We start from the raw sequence: 10423 nt of genomic DNA, 5'->3' as shown, positions 1-10423 counted from the left end.
AAGAATAGACTTCATAGATTTCATAGACATTAGGGCTGGAAGGGACCTTGAGGGTCCAGCCCCCTGTCCAAGGGGCAGGAAATCAGCTGGGCCCAGATGACCCCAGCAGCATAAGCATCCAGGCATTTTTTTAAAAGATCCAGAGTAGGTGCTTGCCCCACTTCTGGAGGGAGGCTATTCCAGACTCTGGAGACACGGATGGTAAGTTTTTCCTTGTGTCCAGTCTAAAATGGTCTTTCAGTAGTTTGTGACCTTGTCATCCCTTGGGGTGCCCCGGTGAACAGACATTCTCCCAGTTCCTGATGCATACCCTGTATATACTTACAGGCTGCCACCAAGTCACCCCTGAACCTTCTCCTCTCCAGGCTGAAGAGTCCCATGCCTCTCAGCCTCTCCTCATAAGGCCCGCTATCTTGGCCTCTAATCATGCTCATGGCTCTCCTTTGGACTCTCTTAAGCTTCTCCACGTCCTTTCTAAAGTGTGGAGCCCAGAATTGGATGTAGTATTCCAGCTGCAGCCTCACTAAGGCCGAGTAAAGTGGGAGGATGACTTCTTGGGTCTTGCTTGAGATGCATCAGTAGATACAAGCCAGAGTTTTATTTGCTTTGTCGGCTGCAGCACCGCATTGGTGGCTCATGTTCATGAATCACTTCCTTTGATTTGCAAGTGACGCTTCTGTCAATATGGCTCAGTATGCTGGGTTGTTTTTTTTGGCAACAAGAGCAGACTGTTGGCTAATACTCAGCTTGTGGTCTACTGCAACCCCCTGGTCCTTCTCTGCAGTACTGCAGTTTAGCCGGTCATTCCCCAATCTGTATTTGTGTATGCAGTTATTCTGTCCCAAGTACAGGATTTTGCACTTGTCCTTACTGAATCTCAACTGATTGGTTGCGAACCATTTCTCCAGTGTATTTCTCCAGTTTGTAAGCATCTGCTTCTCCATGTGAGCATCGTTATCAAAATGATTAACTAAAAGCTGATTGTTGCTTGTGCTGAAAGAGGCAGAAGGAACATACCTTGATTTTCAAATATCTGATGGAGTCAGAAGTACCAGCAACTGGAAATCCTTCACTTACACAAGCATCCTTACAAAATCACGGATGGAAAACAAATATAGAACATGAAGATGCCAAAACGAAATCACTGATCACAGTTGAGGGCTAAAAGCACATATTATATATAATTACGTGTGGATGTGTTCAGACTTTCAGATATGCCTGACTCAGACTGGATCTTAGCAAATGACTTCTGGGTTTAGAGTTCATAATAGAGGGTTGCATACTTGTTCTTGTGGGGTGAGCTTATTACACACACCAAGGGCTTCTTGTACATCTCCACTCTCCCCCACAAGTTTTGTATGTGCCACCCTTGTGGTGATTCATTGCACCCCTCTCTTTCCAGATGCTTTTGTTGTTTTTCAGCCAAAATGAGTAGAGTTCTATGCACTGATGCTTAGAATATTTCCTGTAAATTTTGAATTGTTTAGGTGCTGCCAATCCAGCAAGAGAAATATTCTCATGTTGGGTATACTGCCTGGGTCAGATTTTCTAAAAAATATATTGAATGCCTAGATGCATGTTTAGGCACCTAAAAACCTCTAACAATCTGGCTCCTACTCTTTTTGTGGGCAATGGGAATTCTACTTTTGTAAAGAATTCAGGATTTGACTTAATTTGATACAATCTTTCTATTTTCCTAGTGCAAACCATAATCGAATGGCATCACAAATGGCCACTGAACACACCACACAATAAGCATTAGTCCAGTAACTGTTTTCCACATTTTGTAGTCTCACACTGCTTGGGGAAGAATGCCATATTATATCATTTTTGTCCAGTTACGTTATCAGATACATACCATACCCCCTATGGATACCCTCTGCTCATGGTACTGCTCTGACCGTCTTTCTTCTCTTGTTCAACCCACATGTCCTGCAAACTTCAGGTTTCTTCCTCTGATTGTTCTCATAATATCAGGTATCGCTAGTTATGCTGTAAATTGAAGCATTTAATTCATCAGTACTCTGATGAGAAGCATAACATAGGAGTCTCATGTAGTGTTTCATTTCAAAGGCAGAATTCATAATTTTGTGTTTCCTTAACCTCTATCTTCCATGCATATAGAAAAAATGTAAAGACGTGACTTCAACAATTTAATTTTTCACATTACAGCAATGTCTTTGCTGCTTCAAATACTTCTGAGTCTTGTTAAAACAGCAACCTTAAGTTTAACTCTGTGTTCGATCCCTAAATGATGTTTAGCATCCCCGCTAGCCATGCTGCTTGGATATTTGAAGTGCTTAGCACAACTTGGTGTCTCTCTGGATTTCATTAGGAATATCTTCACTCTTTCAACAGATTTAGGTATAACTATTATCCTTATTCTTTTATATGAGAGCTTTACATTTCATTTCTCTGCTTCAATCCTTATTCTTTCTGAAAATGTAGCTGAGCAATCAAGTTAGTATCATCTGTGAAACAGAAATTTTTTTTTTTTCCTACTAACAAATACAGGTTCACACATAGTCTTTTCTCAGTGTCCCTTTTTAGGATTCCTTCTTGTTAACAATTGAAGAAATTAATGATAATGTGCTGTCTGAGGCATTCTAACATCAAACTAATTATTTGGAGAAATACTGAAGTACTCATGCTTCCATAGAGAACTGACATTTTCACCAGCTGCAACCAGCTGCACTGTTGTCCAAAGAGGCTTATGCACTACTCCATGAAATGTCTTAGCAAAGCCGTGGTGATTGTGCCTATCATTCTCCAGTACTTTCCTGCATCATACTGGTATATATACAATGCATTGTTTCCTCCTCTGTTCCTCTTTTGGGCCTAAACTCAATTAGTTTTTCATGCAGAAAGTTCTGGGTTCCGTTCTGTACCAGATGATGCATGGCAGCATTTTGCTAGGGTGTGTCAGCAGTGAAATTGTGCTCTGATTGTGCAACTGCTTTTCACATTTCCACTTGCAGCCGAAACAACTCCGTCCGGTGAAGGCAAGTGATGCAGATTTTGGCTGTCAGGAACAGTTGGTTCTGCAGACTCTATGAGGCACTGAAGAAGAGCTCCAGCCCTTTTAGGAGGTTTGGATAGTATAGAAATGCAAGGAGTAAGGATTGAAAGAGTACCGAACAGTTTTCCAATCACAATGTTAAATGAAATTGAAATGGTTAGGGGCTTGATAAGACATATGGATTGGTAATGAAATGACAAATGCTCTCAGATAACTGTCACTAGCTAAGATCCGGCAGCAGCTTGGTCTTCACAAGGTTAGGTTGGAACACTTATGATGTTTTATAAAATTTTATTTATAAAAATAAACACTTGAAATATAAACACTTTTATAAAATTTTATTGATAAAAATTTGGGTTTTGTTGGAACCAAAGCATTGTGCAGAAATATATCTGTCATTGAAGTTTTCAGATGGAAAGGTTTCTGAAGTCCTGGGGTGAGACAGTGAGACAGACCTGAAGGAAAATCTTCATCTTTTTGACCTGAGTGGATGTTTCAGCAGACCTCTACTTTTTTTGTAAAAATGTTTGAAAGGTTTTCTTTTGTTTTTGTGAGAGGAAACTATCATTCTATAGCCAAGTCTGTACATAACTGAAAATTATTATTATCTCATGACTGATGTGAAGTGGGTTGCTGGTCTAAGTCCAGTTCCTTGTGGCAGGTGTCCACATTTACAAAAAAACCAAAGTCACTGCAATTCATTCAGTGGTAGGCAGTCTTTAGTTTACTATATGGAGGCCAAGGACTGAATAGGTATTGGGGATGAAACTAGATCCTCACATTTTGCAGTAGTTTTACAGGTGAAATGTTAAGTATATATTGGAGGTTTAGAATGAGGAAGAGAGAAGTTGTAGAAGAAATCTTCCCAATTTTTATTCTGTCCTTCACCACAACTACATTTGCTAATTAGGAAGGGGGGCAGTGCTAGAATGACTCACACTTGTGGAGGAGATTAATACTCTGCCAGTTCTCAGATATATTGTACAGGAAGCAGAGTAAATAGGAAAAAATAGATCATTCAGATTGTTCAGAACATCTATTTGCAACAGGGAATATATTTCCCTGGCTTGATGGTTTATTCAGACATTTGCCTGAAGGATGGGAAGGAGTATATTTATACCTCTTTTTACTACAAGTTAGTTTATCTAGTCAACAGCTGTTATATTAATTTTGCATGTTTTTCAGAGAGACTGTCAAATATGAATTAAAAAACCCCCTAGAAAACGTTATAGCAGGGGCGGGCAATTATTTTGGGCAGAGGGCCACTTACTGAGTTTTGGTAAGCCATCGAGGGCTGCATGGCAGGCAGCCAGGGGCAGATAAATATTCATTTTCTAAATTTTTTAGGGGCCCCATAGGCCGGATAGAATGGCCTGGTGGGCCACATTTGACCTGCGGGCCGGATTTTGCCCACCCCTGCGTTATAGAAACCAAAGCTATTTTTTAGAATAGAAACATGTACGTGTGCACCAGCACGTCTGTAGGGGGAAGAAACTGTGTTCTCTGTTTACACGTAGGACAGTATTTAAGATAAAACTATTCCTCATTCTGCAGCATAAACAGACCAAAGAATAAGTGCCACTGTAGCATTTTGACAAAGGTTTTCCCCTAGTACTGGAAGGTGTTTTCCCTTATTGTTTGAAGTAGATGAACAATATGGTAATAATTACAGACACTTCAGTTATATGTTAACAATATTTTGATAATTGTCAGCATCTACTTTTACAGAGTCAGTCAAGGGTCATCGTGTTTTTTACCATTTAGGGATGCACTGATAAAGATTTTTTGGGCAGATACCAATGGCTGATTATTAACCAGCCATATTGGCCAGTACCAATCCAGTTGACGATATGCAGCCCGGCAGCTAGGTCAGCAGTGTTCGGCTGGTAAATCTGCTGGGTGTGGGGAGGGAAGGGGCATGGGGAGGAGGGCAGGGGTAGGCCCTGCCCAACTGGGGTGGGGCAGGGTGTGGGATAGAGCCACGGGTGGCTCATGAGGAGGGAGGGGACAGCTCCCGCTGCTGCGCTTACCCCAGGGGAGGTGTGTGCCCCCCCAGATTTGTGTACAGGGCGAGGGCAGGCTGCCTGCTGTGGACTTGGGGCCGGGGGCTGTGCCAGCTTCTTCATGGTGGTGGGGGCTGGGCTGGGGCTTCGTTTGGGCCAGGTGCAGCAGGGTGGGTGGGCAGTAGTGGTGCTGGGAGGGGTGGCTATGTGGGGGCTAGCACTACCCCAAAATTAATTGCAACTCCCCTGTAATCACCCTCCTAGTGCTGCCACCTCCTGTCCCACTCCCGCCCACCCTGAGCGCAGCCCCAGCCCATCCTCACCAGCAGGAAGAGGTTGGTGCCACCCCTGGCCTCGAGCCTGCAGCGGGCAGTCTGCCCTCGCTCCACGCACAGATCTGGAGGCATGTGCCTACCCATGCCTCCTCTGGAGGTCCACGCTGTGGCGGTAGTCGCGCCCCCCAGATGAGCCACCTGTGCCCCATTCCATGCCACACCCTGCCCCGCCTTTGCTGGGCAGCACCTGCCCCAGCCTATGCTCCTCTCCCTTCCCCTCCCCATACTCTCCAAGCTGCTGGACTGCATTCCTGGCCATGTGCATGCTGCGGCTGCGGGCATGCATGTGGCATTTATCGGCGACATCGGCCCCATCAGCCAAAAAAAGCCAATTACTGATAATGTCAATGTTGCTTTTATTGGTGCCGATATGATATGGATTGATCTATCGATGCACCTCTAGTTTCATCTGCTTTCTAACTTACTGGCTGCATCTACACCAGATGCTGAGTGTACAGTTGTTACTGCAGAGTCATATAGTACTTGTATACCAAAATACTAAATCATTGTGCAGTAACTGTTGTTATTGGTGCACGGCTTTCTGGTGATGCTGACTGCAGTAGCTTATTAGTGCTGCATAGTAGTATCGCATCATGGTTTGTGCCCTGTGACACTACTGAGCATTAGTAACAAGATACTGTGTAGTAAGCATCCTGTGTGTTTAACTGCATTAGTGAAAGAGGTACAGGGTGTGTAAGCAGAAGTGTTTGTGAGTACGTGCATGCATATGTTCTCTGGGATCTACCAAGTTTTCAGTAAGTTTGCTGCATAATTAAGCTTTATGTTTAAATTAAGCATCTCAGCAATTGTTGATTTGAACAAAAACAATATGTACTTTCAAACAGAATAAATCCTAGTGAGATACTACCAGTTTTAAGGCCCCAAAATTAGGAGTGAACCGATAAAGATTTTCTTGGCCAATACTGATAGCCAATTAGTAACCAGCCATATTGGCTGATACGGATCTGGTAAGTAGGAATGCAGCCAGGCAGTGTGGAGAGCAGCTCCCTGCAGGTAAGACTGTGAAGGGGAAGGGGCGTTGCGGGGTGCAGATCAAGGTCCCCACAGTGAGGGAGGGAGTGGAGTAGGGGCAGGGGCTGGGGTGGGAGGGGCGCTGTCCAGCCAGGGTGGTGAATGGGACCCTGGGCTGAGGTGGGGAGTGAGATGGAGCCACAGGCAGCTTATCCAGGGGATCAGTGTCCTGGCACACAAAAATAACGGCGGGGTGCTTGAACTAAAGCTTGTCAAATGAGCTTTAGCTGCCGCCACCATTTTTAAGCACGGAGTTGCTTTTAACCGGAGCAGAGCCAAGCGGGGCGAGGGTGGATGCGGGTTGCCCACTGCAGGCTCAGGGCTGTCTGCCCTGCTGCTTTTGTCCCAGAAGCCCTGTGCCGGCTGCACGCCCCCTGCCCACCCAGCAGTGGGCGGCACAACTCACCACTCCCACTGGTGCCAGGTGGGCAGGGGGTGTGAGGTTCCTGGGACAAAGGCATCAGAGCGGAGAGCCCTGAGCCCACAGCGAGCACTCTGCACCTGCCCCACGCACAAATCTGAGGGGGTACATGCCACCCCCCATACGTCCCCCAGAGGGAACAGGGAGCTTTTCCACGCACACCCCTGGATGAGCTGCCTGTGGCTCCATCCCTCTCCATGCTCCAACCCCGAGTCCCTTTTACCGCCCTGGCTGGGCAGTGTCCCCAGCCCCTGCCCTTCTCCCTCCCTCACTGTGGGGGCCTCTATTTGCCTCCCCCATGCCCCTTACCTCCCCTACTTCCCTTCCACAGACTTACTTGCTGGGAGCTATTCTCCATGCTGCCTGGCTGCATTCCTGGCCATGTGTATGCGTGTGACCACGTGCATGCATGTGGCGTCTAGAGGCCCTGGCAAGAAGGCATAATTATGTTTATCGGTGAAAATTATCTGCTACACCAGCCAAAAAAAGCTGATAGCCAATAACGTAAATTTCCCTTTTATCAGTGTTGATCTGATAGGCAGTTGATATAACAGTGCACCTCTACCAAAAACGTTAAATGAATCAGAGACTCATGTTCCTTGCTGTAGATTTGGAATATCTTGACTTCAGAAAAGCCTTTGACCTGGTTTCCCATAATCACCTCTTAGAAAAACTGGCCAATTGTCGCCTTGGGTCGTGAGAGCGACTCCATGTGAGAGAGAGTCCATTGTTATACAGTGTCAATGAGTGTTAAACACATGTGTTAAGATGAGTTATCATGGCGGAGAAGTTATGATTTATTACATTTTGAGATATTTACTTTGAGCTAGATCCTCAACTGGTATGTAGGGTTTTTGTTTTTGGGGGGGTTTTTTCCAGTGGAGTGAATGAAGGCATACACTTGACAAATTTCATATTGTTGCGTTGTTTTCCACACTGAGGTAAAAAGCCTGACAGAAGAAACTTCACGAAGAGATGAACATGAGCCTGCAGTGCGATGCTGCGGCTAGTAAAGCGACCAAAACGCTGGCTTGCATCCATAGATTCTTCTCAAGCAAATCCCGGGACGTCATTCTCCCCTTGTACTCGGCCTTAGTGAGGCCGCAGCTGGAGTACTGCGTCCAGTTTTGGGCTCCACAATTCAAAAAGGATGTGGAGAAGCTTGAGAGAGTCCAGAGAAGAGCCACGCGCATGATCAGAGGTCAGGGAAGCAGACCCTACGATGACAGGCTGAGAGCCCTGGGGCTCTTTAGCCTGGAAAAGCGCAGGCTCAGGGGTGATCTGATGGCCACCTATAAGTTTATCAGGGGTGACCACCAGTATCTGGGGGAACGTTTGTTCACCAGAGCGCGAGGGATGACGACTAGGTCGAATGGTCGTAAACTACTACAAGACCGTTTCAGGCTGGACATAAGGAAGAATTTCTTTACTGTCCGAGCCCCCAAGGTCTGGAACAGCCTGCCACCGGAGGTGGTTCAAGCGCCTACATTGAACATCTTCAAGAGCAAACTGGATGCTCATCTTGCTGGGATTGTATGAACCCGGCTGACTTCCTGTCCTTTGGGCAGGGGGCTGGACTCGATGATCTCCCGAGGTCCCTTCCAGCCCTAATGTCTATGAAATCTATGAAATAATTACTTTTTTAATAGTGGAAAATAAAATTGTAGCTCAAATATAATTGTTAAGATAAATTGCAAAGATGAGTGTGATCATTTGGAGTTGCCCATGTTTTGGTGGTATTTAGTTCTAGCTGTGGTATTGTAGGTCACAGAACATTCATATTTTTTTATAAATAACCAAACAGTCAGACTTCTGGAAACTATAGGTTACAAAGGCTTATTAGCAGGTCTCATAACTACACTGGTTCCTTAAACTCAGTACAGATGAGATACTTTATGATTAATTAGCTAAACCCCAGAGCAGCTTGCAAATTATTTATTTATTATGTGTTAAACTGCATCATTGCATTTGCTCTGTAAATAGCCATTTTCTAAAATATTTAAGCATTCTAATAAATACAGGGAAAATATTGTTAGGTCAGATGTTGTCTACTACATATCCATTGGGCTGGATAATTTTTACATATGGGAAGAAAATGCTTTTATTTTTTATTTATTTTTAATTCCTTAAAGCCAAGTTCACATTGAATTGTCCTCAAGCCCCTTGTTGGCACTACTGGCAAGGACATTGCTATTGCATTGAAAGGAGTCGTACTGGAACTTGGATTGAAGCATTGCGATACTGCAAACGATATCGAGACACAGAGCTATTAACAATCACGAATCCTTCAGAAAAAGTAAGTATTGGGCTGTTTATGTAATTTTTAAACTCGTCTACAAGACCACTTAGACTTAACTTATTTTGTTTCTAGTCCCTATCTTCTTTCTTGAAGAAGCACAAGAGTAACATTTCTTTTGTATTTCTGGTGAATTTCATCTTTTCTTACCCTGAATTTCTGTGCACGTTCTGCGTGTGTGCTTCTCCATCTGTTCTGTAGTGTGGGAAGAGAGAAGCTGTTACAAGTTGGGACAGTTGTTTTCACATGTAAGCTTCAAAGGGATTTCCATGAATGCAGAGATGGTTAGCTATGTTGGTATGAAGAGAGACAAGCTAGTGCAGGGTGGCATCTGAGAGACTAACTAGTTCAGAGGCATGAACAGTCTGCTTTGTCAGATGCTAGGACTGCTGTTGCTAGCATCTGGTGCCATCTTGACCTGCCTTTTGCCTGTCATAGGGATTTGAGCTCAGATCTTAAGAGGAAAACTTGTTTGTTAGTTACTCCATAAGATACTCTGCCTTTTTATAGTGTTGTTATAAACATATAGCTATCTTTATTTCAGTCTGAGATCTAAGAGTATTTGGTCAATGTTAATTGAAGTCTTGCAGCACCCTCATGCCATGGGAAAATTAGGCAACAACAGAGCACTGACTTGCTAAATTCTTTCAGTTCTAGGACTAGATCCTGAGAGTCCTGACTCCATGTCCTGCACTGCAGCCATCAGAGCCCATTTGATGCTTTGTACAGCTGTTTTCCCGGGAATGAGGCTAGAGACAGATATGTTGTTTTGCCTATGCAAAAGGTGACCTCTTTTTTTCTGTTTTGGAACACTCCAACATCAGGATACTTTGGAGCAAGGACTTTACATTTGGCAGTGAGTGGCCTTTATGCCGGGGATGTGCTTATAGCTGCCCTGGTGAAAATCTTTACAAATTTGCCTTTTTTTTAGTAGAAATATGGCTGTTTTTATATGTTCTGTGTGTTGTTTTGCCTATGCAAAAGGTGACCTCTTTTTTTCTGTTTTGGAACACTCCAACATCAGGATACTTTGGAGCAAGGACTTTACATTTGGCAGTGAGTGGCCTTTATGCCGGGGATGTGCTTATAGCTGCCCTGGTGAAAATCTTTACAAATTTGCCTTTTTTTTAGTAGAAATATGGCTGGTTTTATATGTTCTGTCAAATCAAATGGGTTTCTTTTGAAAACTCAGTGTCCCTTCCCCTTGTGCTATGCAGGCATTGTGGAGGAGGGAGCTGTTTAATTTGAGTGCAGAGTGTACAAGAGCTAGATCCTAGTGGTGGGGGGCAAGGAGTAGTTGGGTATAGGGATTATGGG

At 44.3% G+C, this 10423-nt stretch overlaps 1 protein-coding gene across 1 annotated transcript in view; it reads left to right on the top strand.

Annotated features, from left to right (window-relative positions):
* The first annotated feature begins 8983 nt into the window (after positions 1–8983).
* The window catches only part of LOC102376885, an 83730-nt gene continuing 82290 nt past the window's right edge, over positions 8984–10423 (top strand). The window contains exon 1 of the mRNA XM_025209515.1: positions 8984–9106. The gene's annotated coding sequence lies outside the window, so the exon portion shown is untranslated. The remainder of the gene's footprint in view (positions 9107–10423) is intronic.

The sequence above is a fragment of the Alligator sinensis genome, unplaced genomic scaffold (assembly GCF_000455745.1).
Source record: "Alligator sinensis unplaced genomic scaffold, ASM45574v1 scaffold135_1, whole genome shotgun sequence".
Taxonomy (NCBI): domain Eukaryota; kingdom Metazoa; phylum Chordata; order Crocodylia; family Alligatoridae; genus Alligator; species Alligator sinensis.
The sequence above is the reverse complement of the archived record's forward strand: the minus strand, read 5'-3'. Positions and strand labels throughout refer to the sequence as shown.